Here is a 16,214-nt window from a genome sequence, read left to right as displayed (position 1 = left end):
ATGACAAGTGAACATAAAATAAGGGACTAGCTCACATGAACTGAAAGCACAAAATTCACCTTACCAGCTTTGTAGAGTTTAGTAAAAATAATCAAGAAAAATCCTATTACAAGCATTTGCAATCTCACTTCTCCTTTATAAAGTGTCTCATAGGGATCATGCTTTATGGCATTAGTTAAGTGCAAATATCAGGGAAGTAAAACAGTGTTTTAAAATGTAGCTTTGATATTAGAACTTAAATACATCATTGAAGAGAGCTCTGTACAAGACACTGGAATTTACTAAATTATTCGCCAAAAAATAAGCATTTACTGAAAATAAATTTAAGCTTACAAAGATTCTTGCATATCAATGAAAAAAACTTTCTGTAGCTTTATGAAAAACTGTTGATCTTTAGAGATAGCTTATATGACTAAAATTGTGATGGTGTATCAAATATGGAATTCTATAAGAATTATCAGTGGCTTACTTGTGAGGTACCTGTGACTGTAAAGGAAATATGAGTGAAAAATGAAATTTTTTTTTTCGAGACAGGGTTTCACTGTGGCTTTGGAGCCTGTCCTGGAACTGGCTCTGTAGACCAGACTGGTCTCGAACTCACAGAGATCCGCCTGCCTCTGCCTCCCGAGTGCTGGGATTAAAGGCGTGCGCCACCATCGCCCGGCCTGGAAAACGAAATTTTGACCAAAAACCAGTGTTAGAGAATTTTCCTAGCATGCTGAAGACTGAGACCACTGAGTTCAAACTCTGATTCTACACAATAAAAATAAGTTTTACAGTTTATTTCATTTTCTGCTTGAATCTGATATTTGCTGATATTTGCAAAAATTTCCCACAGAAGCCCCAAATTCTTATGAAAAATAGACATTCAAATTATATAAAGGACAGTGCCTGTGTCTCCACCAGTTGCTGAATGAAGGTTCTATGGTGATATTTAAGATATTCATCGATCTGACTACCAGACAAGGCCAGTTAAGGCACCTTTTCCTCTGTTGCTTAAGGTCTTAGCTGGGGTCATACTTGTGGATTCCTGGGAATTTCTCTGGTGCCAGATTTCTTGCTAGCCTCATAATGGCACTCTCAATCAAAATATCTCTTTCCTTGCTCTCCATCTCTGTCCTTCCTCTGACTCGGCTATCCTGTTCCCTCAAGTTCTCTTCCCCCCTCCTCTTCTCTCCTTCTCTTCCTCTTCCACCCTCCCTTCTCCCTCAACCCCATGTTCCCAATTTTGTCAGGCGATCTTGTATATTTCCACTCTCCAAGTGGATCTATTTTTGTTTTTCTTAGAGACTGGCAGCAAAGCACTGGGTTGAGTTCCCAAAGTCCAAATGAAGAGTGTGAGAATTGAGGATATGAGTAAAGAGGTCAAGACCATGATAGGACACCCACTGAAACAGTTGACCTGAGCTGATTGGAGCTCACAAACTCTAGTTCAACAGGGAAAGAACCTCATAGGACCAAACAAGATAAGCTGCATGTGGGTGACAGTTGTATGGGTGACATTGTAGACTATGGGGCCACGACAGTGGCACCAGGATTTATTCCTACTGCTTGAACTGACTTTTTGGAAACCTGTTCCTTTTGAATGGATACCTTCTTCAGCCTAAATATATTAAGGAAGGTCTTGGACCTCCCCAAGGCAATGTGCCTTACCCTCTCTGAGGTATAGGGGGTTAGGGAAGGTAGACGAAACGGGAGGAGGGAAGGCAGTGACTACTGGGATTGGTACATAGAATGGAAAAAAAGATAGTTTGTTTTCTTTTTTAAAAAAATAAAATAGCCGGGAGGTGGTGACACATGCCTTTAATCCCAGTACTCGGGAGGTAGAGGCAAGCAGAACTCTATGAGTTCAAGGCTAGCCTGGTCTACAAGAGCTAGTTACAGGACAGGCTCCAAAGCTACAGAGAAACCTTGTCCTGAAAAAAATAATAAAAAAAAAATAAAAGACAGTGACTGTCACTATTTTTATGACATTTCTAAATGTCCTCATCGATATATCCAACTAAAAATCTCCAATGTCTATTAAATTAAGATGTACAAATTTGGTTTTTGACAGCCTAATTCCCCTATTACAGAGAAGATTAAGTTAATGTTTAAAATAGTAGATGTTTCTTTTCTTCTACATCAGAGGCTCTAAACATGTGGGTCCCAATCCCTTGGAGTAGAATAACATTTTCACAGAGGTTGCATATTGGATATTTAAGTTTCAACTCATAACAGTAGCAAAATTACAGTAATGAAGTAACAAGGAAAATAATTTTATGATTGGGGGTCATAAGGAAGCAGCATTAGGAGGGTTGACAGCTACTGTTCTAAATGATCAGTAAAGGCAGTCAGTAAAGACAAGTGACAAAATACAGACATACCCATAGATAGATCTGTAATTGTGAATGTGTGTAATCTATTTATAAAAAGTAGTGTTTATTTGAAAAGGAAACTTATATTTACACATTACTAAGGAATCTATGTTGTTAGATAAGATTTATAATTTATAGATAATTTATAAATAAATTCAGATAGGATTTTTTGTTATCTGTTTCTCATATATTTGTGTTGATGAAACTTCTCAAAGCTAATAATAATTTCATTTGGAAGAGAAACAACTTGATGATAAATCATCCAATACTTTAGCAAAAATAAGTTGAGAATCTGGATTTTTAACTCTCTTCTCCATGCCAAATCTAAAAATTAAGATTCTTTGAGATCAGCTATACAAATTGTCTGAATATTAATTTGAAACTTTCAATCATAAAAAATAAAACAAGCAGATGGGTCTAAGCTTCTTCAGAGAACTGCCTGTTTCTTCTTTTGATCAACAGAAAAGCAGGAAAAGAAAATGAAATAGAATACCCAGCATTTCACATGCATCTCTGGACTGTATGTATTCACTAGATAGTCAAGGATATTTGTGTTAGAACACACATTCTTACTCACTGTGTTAATGCTATCATGTTGTAGGACTTATTTGTTAGTATTTGAAAGAAGTTATTGGCTTATATTTAAGTTTTTAATGGTACATATTACCGTTGCTTTTGCTTAGAGATTAATGTGCAGGACATTTGTATAATGTTTATAAAGAGTAGAAATCTTGACTTAACCTTTTATTATGTCAAAGGCACCATGCAGATACTTGAGCAATCTACAGAGCCACTAAATATGAGAATCGCATGCACACTTCACATGCCGAATACTTGGATTCAGCTTTCTGTGCCTAATAAAACTTATAGAACACTGACTCTTTTTGATAATCATTCATCTTAACTTGCTACTTTGACACAAACACCTCATTGTCATCACTATTGCTGGAACCTTTTGGAAGTATGATGCAGAGAGAAGCAATTTGATGTTTAAAAAAGAAAATGGGAAGATGCTCATAAATAAATTTTGAGACTTATGCATTCTTAATCCTTCCATATTGTACTTTTAAAGTAAGCACACTCTATTCAGGTGACATAAAAAAGTTGCTCTCTGTGCTGTAAAGTCTTTCTTTTCATGTCTGATCACACTCAGACATGTTGGAGAAATTGTTCTTGAATCATCTTCTGGCTCCCCAGGTTTTGTATGATTTGATTTTTTAAAGTCTTTTTTTAATTTTTGTTATTATAATACAATTACATCATTTTTCACCCCCCTCCCTTCTCATCAAACTTTCTAATATACCCTGCTTCCCTTGCAGAACAAGAACAGAGAGATTTGCAAGAACCAGAGGATTAAGGAGCTTGTATCTCTAGTAATTTCAGATCTACATCCATAGTCTCACCAATATGACCACCCAAAAGTGATATGAACAGTGACAATAACCAAGACACATGGAATTGGACAGGGGAAAACCTGTCCCCAACTTGATGCTCACTTTTATGTTATTTCTCAGGTGGCATTCTCTGTAATCTGATAAGCTGGTGATGTATACCATGTTCTCAAGTCCATACTGATATGATCCTTCTGATAAAATTAGCATGCTGCTGAGACATTTATGAACTATATGTCAAAAAATTCTATTCCCTCACTGAATTGCATCCTACTCAAATTACTTTCAGGTGTAATTTTGTTTAAAACTAAAATATTTCTTTTCATCTTTAATATCTTACATCAGGAGAATTTTATCTCTGCTAAGGGACATCTGTCTTTCCCTATTTCAAAAGAAGCATGTTTCCAAGGAATACAGTCATCATATTTTGATACTTGATTATTCTGGGTCAGCATTGTCCCGTCTCTCCTGAAGGGATCTGGAGTTCATTACCCGTACATGCATGACTCTTACTGCATTTTGTGCAAATATTCTCATATTGCTTTTTGAAAATATCTCAGTTCTCCACTTAGAATGCTTTACTAAGAATCCTACTTCGTGGACTGACCCCAATAGCTTTTGAACTGTTCTCTGAATTCCAATACTACCAACTTTTTAGTTTAACAAAACTGAAAAACAAACGAAAAATAGTGAGTTTGAAACACACAAAACAGAAAGTGTTGATGCTCTATTCAAAACTTTTTGAACAAAAATAGTGTAACAAACAGTATTTCCCAAGCATATCTTTTTATAAATTATTGGGTGTAATAAATGGAGGATTGTAAATGCCTGTGAACACAATCTGAGAGAGTCTGGCCTATGTAAACGAAGACTGTGCTTTAATTTCCTGGCTGCTCAGACCCAAAGAATACAGAAACTATATTAATTACAACACTGTTTGGTCAATGGCTTAGGTGTATTCCTAGCTAGCTGTCTCTTACATTAAAGTTAATCCATTTCTATTAATCTATGTGTAGTCATGTGGCTGTGGCTTACCAGTAATGTTCTGGCATTTTCTCCTTAGGCAGCTACATGGCGTCTTCTTGACTGTGCCTACTCTCTCTATATATATATCTCCACTTGAATTTCCCACCTGACCTTACTCTGCTAAGCCATTGGCTGAAACAGCTTTCTTCATCAACCAATAAAAGCCACACATATACAGAAGGACACCCCACATCAGGCCTATGTGATAATCTCAGTCTTATTTGTTAAACTGGGGATATGCCTTACAAGCACATATACATGCATAAGGCTGACGTCATTCTGCCTCTCGTAGTGACTGGGACACATTACAAATCATGTTTCTTGAGAAACTCCTGCAGCACTCTGATGTATGCCCCCAAGAATTACTGTCTTTACAATGATGTTCAGTCTTACCGATTTTCAGTCATCTGAAAACTCTCTAGATCTTACCAGCTAAGGCCCCTGGTGTCTGTGCATTTTTTTCCTGGGTTGGGACCAAAAGGCTGTGAGCCTTGATAACCACTGTTTTGACTGAGGCAGCCACCACTCCAACATTCAACTATGACTGTAGCTGGTATCCCACACAACCCTTATCAGTCTGCATTCGTTCTTTGCTTGTATGCTTTATAATATTCTGATGCTATGCAGTAAAATTATTAGCATCATTTATTTTCTGTACAGTATTAGTATTCTAATAACAGCATGGGTAATCATTAAGTATTAAAGGGAAAAGTATAACATTGGATTTTAAGTTCTTATTTATGCATTTATTATTTTATCTTACAAAAGAATGGAAGATTATGGAATTGCTACTATCATGCAACAGGCAAACCAGTAAACCACTAAAATTTTGAGAATCATCTGAGTAGAAATTTTATTTTCTTTCATTTGGAAGAAGACTATTAAGAAAACAAACTTTCAAGGGGCAAATTTAAAAATGTAGATGCTGGAACATTATAAATCATTTGAATTTAGGAAAGATGAACTACATAAAATATCAACAAACTTGTATAGTAAAATTTAGCACAATAAAGCAAAAACAGTGGAAAGTTATATATGAAATGAATTATTTATATTACCAAATACACAGTGTAAGTCTAGGAAAAAGGCATTACTAGACTAGACCAGGAAAATAATTAAAGGAATAAAAAGAAAACCACTCTGCATGTAAAAATTCATTTGCAGATAACCCATCAATATCTGGAGCTACATTTCTTAAAATCAAGTTAAATAAATAAATGACTAAAACCACTTGGACAGCTTTGAGTAAATTTATAATCACACATACAAAATAGTAGAGATAATATTAAAATACTAGTGCATACATTGTAAGATTTTAAAATATTCTTCCTTAAGTTTACCATCCCTACGAAACTCACACACATTCTTTGAATATCTTCTTGGAGTTGATAATAAGATTTCTTCCAAGATCCTTATGTTGAGTTACCTCTAATAAAACATCCCATTGGGTACACATGGCCTTATCCTATCACAGTAAACCTACATTGACAATCAAAAAAAATCTTTATTACTCCTTCCCTATCTCCATAACGTTAGCACTGTAGCCAGTTACAAGACCTTTTTAAAATTTAATTTTGTTTTTGTTTGTTTCCTTGCTCGCTTGCTTGCTTTGTATTTGTTTTAGTAAAGCCACTGAGGTATTAGGGGAAATACAGGTGAGGCTTTTGAAGCAGGCTATATTTATTAGAGATGGAATTCACCTGGGTGGATTCCGTGGTTCTTCTGCCTTTGAAGAAGCTATGGTGGGCAGACCAAATGATTAACATGCACATGCAGAGTCCAAGAAAAAGGAAAATTCTTGAAACACAAAGTGGAATAAATGATGGTTTGTGTATTATGAGATAGAATCACCAAATCTCTCCCATACACTGCTTTTGGAAATGCTTTTCTTTATTTCAAAGCTATTTTCCCCTCCGGTCTGTGGCCAATAACAACACTAAACTGAGAAATGGTGCTGCTTTCTGCATGACTGTTTTCTAATATGTCTCACTTAGTAAGTGTTACCTGAACTATATGTCTAATTGTCTTACTTGAATATCTAAAAATGGGTTTTTTTGATATCTGAAAAATATTAGCAACTGTTTTTTGAATGACTGACACATAAAATACTCAGTTTCTTTTCTCTTTTAAAATCATACCTGAGCTCATGAGTTGCATTGCAGAATATAAAGTTCCTCCAGTACTGAAGTAAAAGTTATGCTATGATAAATTAATTAGAGAGCTTCAAAATGTAGAATAAGCATAATCATCAGCACATTTGTCTAAATCATTTGATTTAAGAGGTGTTCTTGGTGCATCTGTAATTTGATCAAGGTGACCTGAGAATGCTTTTATGAAGGAATGACTCGGTATGACTGTAACTAAGGGAACCCACATTAAAATAATTATATATAACTGTGTTCAAAGAGATTGAAGAATATATGAACAAAGGAAGATAAACTATGAATAAAAAGGAAGGAACTAAAAGATAAAACCTGATAATGTTCCTAGGCTTAGTCAGTAGAGATTGTACCTAATTTAAATAAATGAATTTGTATTCTTCCTGAGCTTCATTATCACAAGTCCAATTCTGGAAGTTAAGATATAATGAATTCACAAAAATAGTGCTATGTTATTTGAATGTGTTTGATGACACAACTGCCAATCCTCAATTTGCTATCGGGGTCACTAGGATCCAATTTTCTTAAATACACCACCCCTCCAGGAGTGTTACTTTGTCCAATATTGTCAACAAAACATTGACACTCAAGCTACGGCTTATGTCAGGAATATAGCTTTAAAACATTATTCGAAAATTCAAATTAGAAATATTTAATCATTCCTTTTTGTCTTCCAGAAAACTTTCATTTAATCACTCCTTTTCTTATTATATAGCTTTCTTTTCTCTACCTTCTAAAAGTATTGCTTCCTTTTCAGCTCCGCAACTCTCATTCCCCTGAATCCTAAAAGCACTCCATTTATTTAAACGTGTTCCCCTATGAACTGCAACTATTACCTTTGTTTCCCCACAGCTACGCTCCTCCAGGTTGCCGTGTTTGTTGTCTTCAGCTCTCCGTTTCTGAAGTCAACCCCCTGCGTTCTCCCTTTTACCGTTCTTTCTCCGAGAATAAGACATGTCATTGTGACCAGGATCTGTTCTGTTAAATCGTTTTCTTTTGCTATGACAAACAGTTTGTATGAAAGAGTTATTTTAGCGGATGGTTTCTGAGCTGTTAATCCACGCTCAGCTCATTTTGACGTAAGACTTACATAACACCATGGTGATTAGAGCCTGTTGGAGTAGAAGCTATTCATAGTCATATACTGACTACTATAATATGAATAAGTTTAAGACCACTTGCACATGAGCCCTAAGAAAATAATCCAAATGTCTTTTTCTCTAACAAGGTTCCACCTCCCAATAATACCACCAAATAGTGAAACTATCAATGGATTACCTATTGATGAATCCACATTATTCTAACTTCTCTCAAAGACTAAGTTGACACTCTAGAGACAAACCCCTGAACGCAACACCTCATATTCACCCTATATAACTCGTGGGCTAATCCCAAATTTAATGTTCTGTTTCAGCTTACTTAACCTGCCACCTGCTTTCTTCAAAGTGAATCAAACCCTTCTCCTCCTCAATACACTCAGGTTCCTTGTTTCTCCAGAATTTTACATAATGTGAATATGGTGTAACTCAGTGACTCTTTCTTGAGTTCTTTTGCCTTCTGTCAACTGTTCCTTGGCATGGTCCTTACTGTTGCTGCATACATACTTTTATCCTCCTGTTCACCAGCCTATATCTAGCGTCCATCCATCCAGTTCTTCCTTGAACTGATCCCAAACCTGCCCTTTGACCTCTGCGTTAGGTTTGCTCTGATCCCTGTGACTCACAACTCCCTGACTGTCAGCAGGAGTTTCTTCTCTATAACATTGTTAAGTTCCTTGTATTAGAAACACAGACTCTGGTGTCCTAACATTATGAAAAGACTCAAACATACTCTCCTTGGTTTCTTACATGACACACATATAATACCAACTTCTCCTAAAATCTCCACCCCAAATCTCAGTCCTTTCTTTGTCCTTCAAAATATAGTTATCCCCACATGTTACATATAAATGTGCCTACTACTGATTTTTATTGCGTGTTCTTCTCGGGTTTATATGCTATATCAATAGATGGAATCTGTATTATTTTGTTCAGCGCAAAAACCTAGCTGAGATCATTGGGCAGAGTAGCAGTTCAGTAAAGATTTGTTGTGCGAATGAATAAACTTTAGCATCTATACCTGTATTTCAGTTGTCAGTTTTATGATTATAATTTACTTAGCATTTTCTCTTTACATGCACACCTAAAATAAATCCTCTGAAAGTGTTTGTCACCGCTGTTTCTTTGTTTTCCAGTGCTTTATCTAAAGAGTAGGTATGTTGTATAACAAAAGGCCAAGAGTGAAACCATTTCTAAACAAAAACTAAAAGAAGCTTGCCAAAAATCCTGAGATGACTAGTAAAAAGAAATTCCTTTTACAAATCTAAGAGAGAATAGTATGGACTCAGAAACTACTGCGCCCAAACTGTCAGTTCATCACGCCCCCTTAATGCCTGTAAAAAGACTCGAGCTGTTAGCATTTCTGTGCATTCTATTTCTTATTTGTAAAATACAAGCAATATCATATACCTTAGGATGGCTGGAAGTGAGATTTTAAGTAGGGATCATAAGCTTATTTTTGCCCATAGTAGGCGTGCTGCACATGCGTACTCAAGAAGGGATGCATTATCAAGATCATTTGCTCTGCATGTACTGTTCTAAGTTTGCGCAACTGCTTCTCTGAGACCCCAATTTCTTGGTGTTCCTAAAATCTCTGTTACTCACTTAGAAGCTCAGAGCTTACTTTCTAACCAATGGAAGGAGGGGATGGGCTGGATGACTTCATAGACCCCTAGCAACACTAAAGGTTCAAGCTCCTATGAATGTTCAGGAGCAAGGCAGACTTTTTTTTTTTTTTTTTTGAAACAAAATCAACTCTTGCCATTGAACATGAAAGCTCAGACACTTTTCTTTTTGCACTGATGCTAATGGCTGTATTCAGGGGCACCATGGGATCTGGGCTCCACACTGATTAGGAGAAAGAAACATGACTCATGTTCATCTTCATCCCTGGAGCAATGGTTCTTTCTAGACAATGGATAAGTTCTTGAAAAGAAGCAAAAGGCTATTAGTGATTAAATAAGGATGATAATAGTAAGGGGTATGGGTGATATTCAATGTTATTTAGCAAAAGGCAGGCATGGGTATTGAGAAGGAGAATATCTGTTAGATACATAACCTTCTTCTGAATGCTTGGGTCAAGAGAGTTGAATAAGAAAAACTAAACTAATGGGGGTTGGATAAGTTAATTACCATTTTAAAATAGTTACAATTTTAAGATGAGCTAGCAAATTTGTCCTTTAATTTCATTTGGATTCATGAGCAGCTCTTCACATATTCTAACGCTTAGCCACCAAGGTGGTGAAATAAACCCTTTAAAGACGATGTGAAAGTGTTTACAGAAAAAGTCAAGCCTTTAGAGTACATATTTCATGTCATCATTTTTTTACTATAAAACAACTGATTCTCAGGAGAAATGGATTTATGTAAGAACTTGATTAAATGTGGCTCACTGGGGTTGGAGAGAGAACTTAAAGGTTAGAGCACCAACTGCTCTTCCAGAGGACCTAGATTCTATTCCCAGCACCCACATGGCTCTCAACTGTCTGTAACTCATGCAAACAAAACACTTGTATACACAAAATTTCCATTTCAATATTTAAAAATTTTTGCAGTAAAGCTCTGGGAAGACAGGGACTACATAGCTCTGGATTCTGCTCTGTGTCCTCATCTCTACCCACACTGCACTATAAAACAGTAGCAGCTTCAATTTATTCGAGCTCCTTAACAGCTGACAATTCTTGCACTCTGTGCCACTTGGAACTGACTTCTGGCATCTCACACTGGCATGCACGGTCTCCACTGTTTCTAGGTTCAGAGAAGCAAATGAATATTGCACAGTTGTTAAAAACACAGATTCCAATGCCAGATTGCTAGGATTCAAACCTTGATTCTGACAGTTATTAGACATGTCTGACTTTGGGTGGGATATATAGATCCTTCAAGCCTCAGTTCCCTTACCTGCTAAATTAGACTAATAGTACTTAATAGGTATTTCCATGGGGATAACATCGGTTTGTGGCACTTACTAAGTACTTAGCTAGCACATGCTGTTTTAAGCTTCAGTCAATCTACTGAAGCTAAATTAATTTATAACTACCTAGTCATGTTTCTACGCTTCTTGCTGATTCTGGAAAGAAAGTACAGATCCTACCATGGAAAGCAATGACAGTAGAAAAAATTAAAATTCATAATTATTCAATGTATCAGTCTTTTCATTAGTAAGTCCTATAACTTCACTGATTCTTACATTTAAGTTATTTTACCGCACATACACAACGGAAACTTCAAGTCATATATTATTATTTCTGTAATTATTAAAGAACTAAGTATAGTGACAGTTTATTTTTTTTTAGTTGTATAGAGTTTATAAAACATGGTCACAATAACTGGTATTAATAATATTTTTTTGAAAATGCTTTTAAGGGTGGACTATATACCATGGAATTATATTAAAGTGGCACAGAACAGTTCCAGGAGTTCCTGACCTTTGAGTAAAATGCAGAAGGCCAAATGCATTTGGCACTCTCTGAAACATTCATCACCATTCCAATAAAGGAAGAAGGACAAAGCGATCAACTCAGAAGCCCCTTATCTTCATCTAGTCTTTATGTCTATAATTGTAATTCCTGCCACACTAGAGCTGGCTTTGCCAGTTCAAGGATATAGATGACATTTCTTAAAGTCCTGTATTATTAAGCCACTTTTAGAAGCAGAGATTTTAAAAATAAAGTATTGGTGCATTTTCATGGATAACATAATGGTATACTTTTCTCTTCCTGAAACTGGAAGCAAACTTTAAGATTAGACTATGGGTATGCTTTACCCAAAATGTATTATGACCCAAAGTTTTCTTTATGCTGGTCAGCAAAACCATGCCAGAAAAATGTTCTAAATCTTTCTCATTAGCTACAGCTCTAAGCAAGTTAAAATAGATACAGGCAAAGTAGCTCAGTCAATATTAATTATCCCTCCTAGACCTCATACAGAACGCTATGGCAGAAACTTAGAAAAAAAATAGCCTCCACAAGGTAGCAGCTTTGCTTTGATATCATTGTCTTTGGGTAATAAAAATTAAGTTTGAATCTACTCTGATTAGTAGAAGGTAGAGAGAAACATTTAAGTGTCTTGTTAAATGTCTAAGTCTTATTTGTAAACCATGGCTATTACTGAAACAGCATTCAGTTTTTCTTAGTTTTAGGGGACTGGAAAACTCATAAGGAAATGCATTAAATGTCAATAAAATCATTGAGGGTAGGAAAGGAGAGAGATGTGTTGAGGGGTGCTGCGGGCTGTGTTCTTGCCACCCAGCTCCCAGCCACTGGCTAGCTTTACCTGAAATAACAGCACACAAACTGTATTCATATAAACACTGCTTGGCCCATTTCTATTAATGTGTGTAACACCATGAGGTGTGCTTACCAGGAAGATTCTAGCCTACGTCCATCCTGGGTTGGAGCTTCATCATGTCAGCCTCAGAGAGGAGAGCTATGGAGTCTGAGCTCACTACCTCTTCCTCCCAGCATTCTGTTCTGTTTACTCCACCCACCCATGTTCTAACCTATCAGGCCAAGCAGTTTCTTTATTAATTAACCAATGAAAGCAACGGATATATGACACTCCCACATCAGAGATAGGATTACAAGTCTGAATCAGGGCTCTGGTTGTAGTACATGGGGGAACTCTGGCAATTACGATTGTAGGTAAAATAGATACAGTGGGATTCACCAGGACTGATTGGAGCAAATTATATGTAGGCCAGGTGGGACAAGAAGATTGGGATATGGTGTAAGCATAATAAGGCCAGGTAGATACAAGGTGTTGGGTTGGTACACAGGATGTGTGTCTATCCCAAGCCTAGATGTTGAGGATGCTATAAGTGTGGCTCATCAGATGGGGCTCGGACACTGTATTTCTTTAGCTAGATCTAAATGTTGAAGTGTATAAGGGCAGGATAGGGTTAGGAAGACAGATGCAGCTACATGGGAGGGAGCACAGGATGTTCTGACCAAGCTTGGTCATCATGCCTATATCATAAAGTTGATTGTGCACAAAATAGTCTTATCTTCCAAACCTGGCACCAATTTTTCTTTTAATACTTCCAGAATAATAAGCTAAATACACTTATTCTTAATCTAAAATTAACAGAGGTCACCTGACCACACTCTTTATCGTTGAGGGTCTTTGTATAACACTGATACTTCTCTCTCAAACCCCATTATTCTTCTTTCTCTGTCATTTCAAATCATTCATCAGTTTCATCTAGTTTATAAGTAAGTCTTCAAGTGGAAAAACTCAGAAGTTTCCAAAGTCTAGTTGTATTTTTTAATTGTCTTCCATTTATAAGATAATTATTGCAAATTCTTACATATAAGGCATTGATATGAGTACAGAATGACTCAGAGCTAGGGGAACACAAACATGTCCATAAGATTTGCTGTGCCAAGCAGATTTGCTGTGATGCAAGAGTTTCACTGTGTAAGTACTGTGCTTTATCAATTTATGAGGGATAAGTCTTCAGACCCTAGGGTATCAGGAGGCTGCCTAGATTTCTAAAGTCCAAGGGGTCTATAACTATAAAATCTCTTTATTATCTACAAGTCAGTGATATTGTCTTATGCAGTTATGACATGGACTTAAATGGACGTTAGCACGCAAAAAGGGGGCACAAACTGGAGCTAGTGATATAAATACCTGAAAGAGAAGAAGCACAGCACACAAACAGCAGTCTTCTCTCATCTTCTGTGTCCCCATGTTTCCTTTGAATTACAAACCATATTTAATTTGACTTTGTTTAAAAGTATTCAAGATCCAACATTTTTTCAAGATTTCACTTTTGGATAGTAAGCCCTTCACTTTATAAAGTTTGTTCTATACTCTCTAGTATGTCACATGCTGGGGCTAGACACTGATCATTAAATTACATTGCACACAATTAAATACTTGATGGCTATGTTAAAGGAGAAAAAGTTTGTTGATTAAGAAAATAATGTGTTTGCTCCATATCAACTGTCAAATGCTCAATTGCCACCAATTGTCAATTAATAACAAATTAACTTCTGACTTCAAGAAATGATTTTACTGTATGCTTTACTTTAACGTTCCCAATTTATCTATGTCCATCATAACTGTACATCTTATCAACCAAAGTTATTTACCTAAGATACCATAAGTCCAGGTAAAGTCTATACCCAGGCACCAAAATCCTTCCATCTTTCTTGTGTTCTGAGATAGAGCTTTGTTTATAGTTTTTTTCCCTGTATGGTTCTGTTTCTCTACCCAGGTTTTGTTTTTTTTTATTGAAAAAAAAATTTTCTGCCTCCTCCCGCCTCCCATTTCCCTCCCCCTCCTCCCGCCCCTCTCCCCCTCCCCCCCACTCCTCTTCTCCTCCCTCTCCAGTCCCAGGAGCAGTCAGGGTTCCCTGCCCTGTGGAAAGTCCAAGGTCCTCCCCCCTCCATCCAGGTCTAGGAAGGTGAACATCCAAACTGTCTAGGCTCCCACAAAGCCAGAACATGAATTAGGATCAAAATCCCGTGCCATTGTCCTTGGCCTCTTGTCAGTTCTCATTGTCCGCCATGTTCAGAGAGTCCGTTTTTATCCCATGCTTTTTCAGTCACAGTCCAGCTGGCCTTGGTGAGCTCCCAATAGATCGGCCCCACTGTCTCAGTGGGTGGGTGCACCCCTCATGGTCCTGACTTCCTTGTTCATGTTCTCCCTCCTTCTGCTCCTCATTAGGACCTTGGGAGCTCAGTCCGGTGCTCCAGTGTGGGTCTCTGTCTCTATCTCCATCCATAGCTAGATGAAGGTTCAGCTTTTGTTGAGATGAACAAACTGATTCTGTCATTCGTGTGTAAATGTCAGATCAGAGTGATGCTTGACAGGGCTTACACAGCAGTGCCATGTAGAATCAATAGCTCCTTTACCTGGAGACATTGAGGTATCTGTGACATCTAGAGATAGGAATTGGTTTTCTCCCTCTACTATGTGGGTCCTGGGATTGAACTTAGGTCATCAGATTTGATGGTAAGCATTTTACCTATGGAGCCATTTCTGGCCTAGTGGCTCTACCCAGGTTTTTTTCATAGTCAGAAAAAATGGTTCCACCTGCCTCATTTATGCTCCTAGTTAAAACAGCGAATAACACAATTGCTCCACAGTGCTGCTTATTCACACATCACGCTCAGCTTTTATATTATTTCTTCTCATGTGATCTACATTATCTTTTTAAGAAACAGTAGAAATGAACATTTGGGGAGTTCTCTCCCATAAGCACAACATGCCTATCACAATCAGGAAATGAGTACTGACAAATTAATCCAATCTCTTATGGGCTGAACTATATTTCTCTCTGAAGTTCATGGTTTAAAATTCCACATACAATACTGGTGAGACTCTAGTGTGAGGTGGGGGTTTAAGGAATTATGTATTCGTATCCTTAGGACAAAAGGAAATGTAGGCACAGGAAGAGAAAGTTTGGTAGATTCCAAAGAAGAGACAAGATGAAGAGAAAACAAGAATGTGAATCTCTTCAAGTAAAGGACATGTACAGAAAAAAACTGTGTCACACAGGGTCATAAAAAGTACAATAAAGGAAGGGGAGTAGTTTGAATATTATGAAGATATAATTACAGGGGGCTGGAGAGATGGCTCAGTGGTTAAGAGCATTGCCTGCTCTTCCAAAGGTCCTGAGTTCAATTCCCAGCAACCACATGGTGGCTCACAACCATCTGTAATGAGATCTGGCGCCCTCTTCTGGCCTTCAGGCATACAGACAGAATATTGTATACATAATAAATAAATAAAAAAAAAAGATATAATTACATTTTAATGAAAGTAACAAAGATTGCATAAAGTCTGACTTTACTTCATCTGCTCATATTCATTCAAACCCTCAACGTGTGCAAACATTTAACCAGATAGTTCATGAAAATGTTTCTGCTCTTCTTTCAAACAGTTTCAATTCTCTTATTCAGCATCATGAAAATGTCTTTAAAAATCAATTTCTGTCATAGAACTATGAGTTTTTCCTTGAGTAAAGCAAGAAAGAGTGAGATCAGGTCATTATTCTCTCTCCCTATTTTTTCTCCCCCTTCCTTCCCCTCCTCTCCCTCCCTCTCCCCTCCCCCTTCTCTATGCTCTCACTTTCTTTTTCTCCCATTCCTATGTACCCTCCTGACTCGCCCTCCCCTTTCTTCCTCACTTATCCTGTCCTGTGTGTATTCACTAATTCAGTGCATTGACATT

The sequence above is a fragment of the Chionomys nivalis genome, chromosome 19 (genome assembly GCF_950005125.1).
Source record: "Chionomys nivalis chromosome 19, mChiNiv1.1, whole genome shotgun sequence".
In the NCBI taxonomy this organism is placed as follows: domain Eukaryota; kingdom Metazoa; phylum Chordata; class Mammalia; order Rodentia; family Cricetidae; genus Chionomys; species Chionomys nivalis.
Note: the sequence above shows the minus strand (reverse complement) of the source record.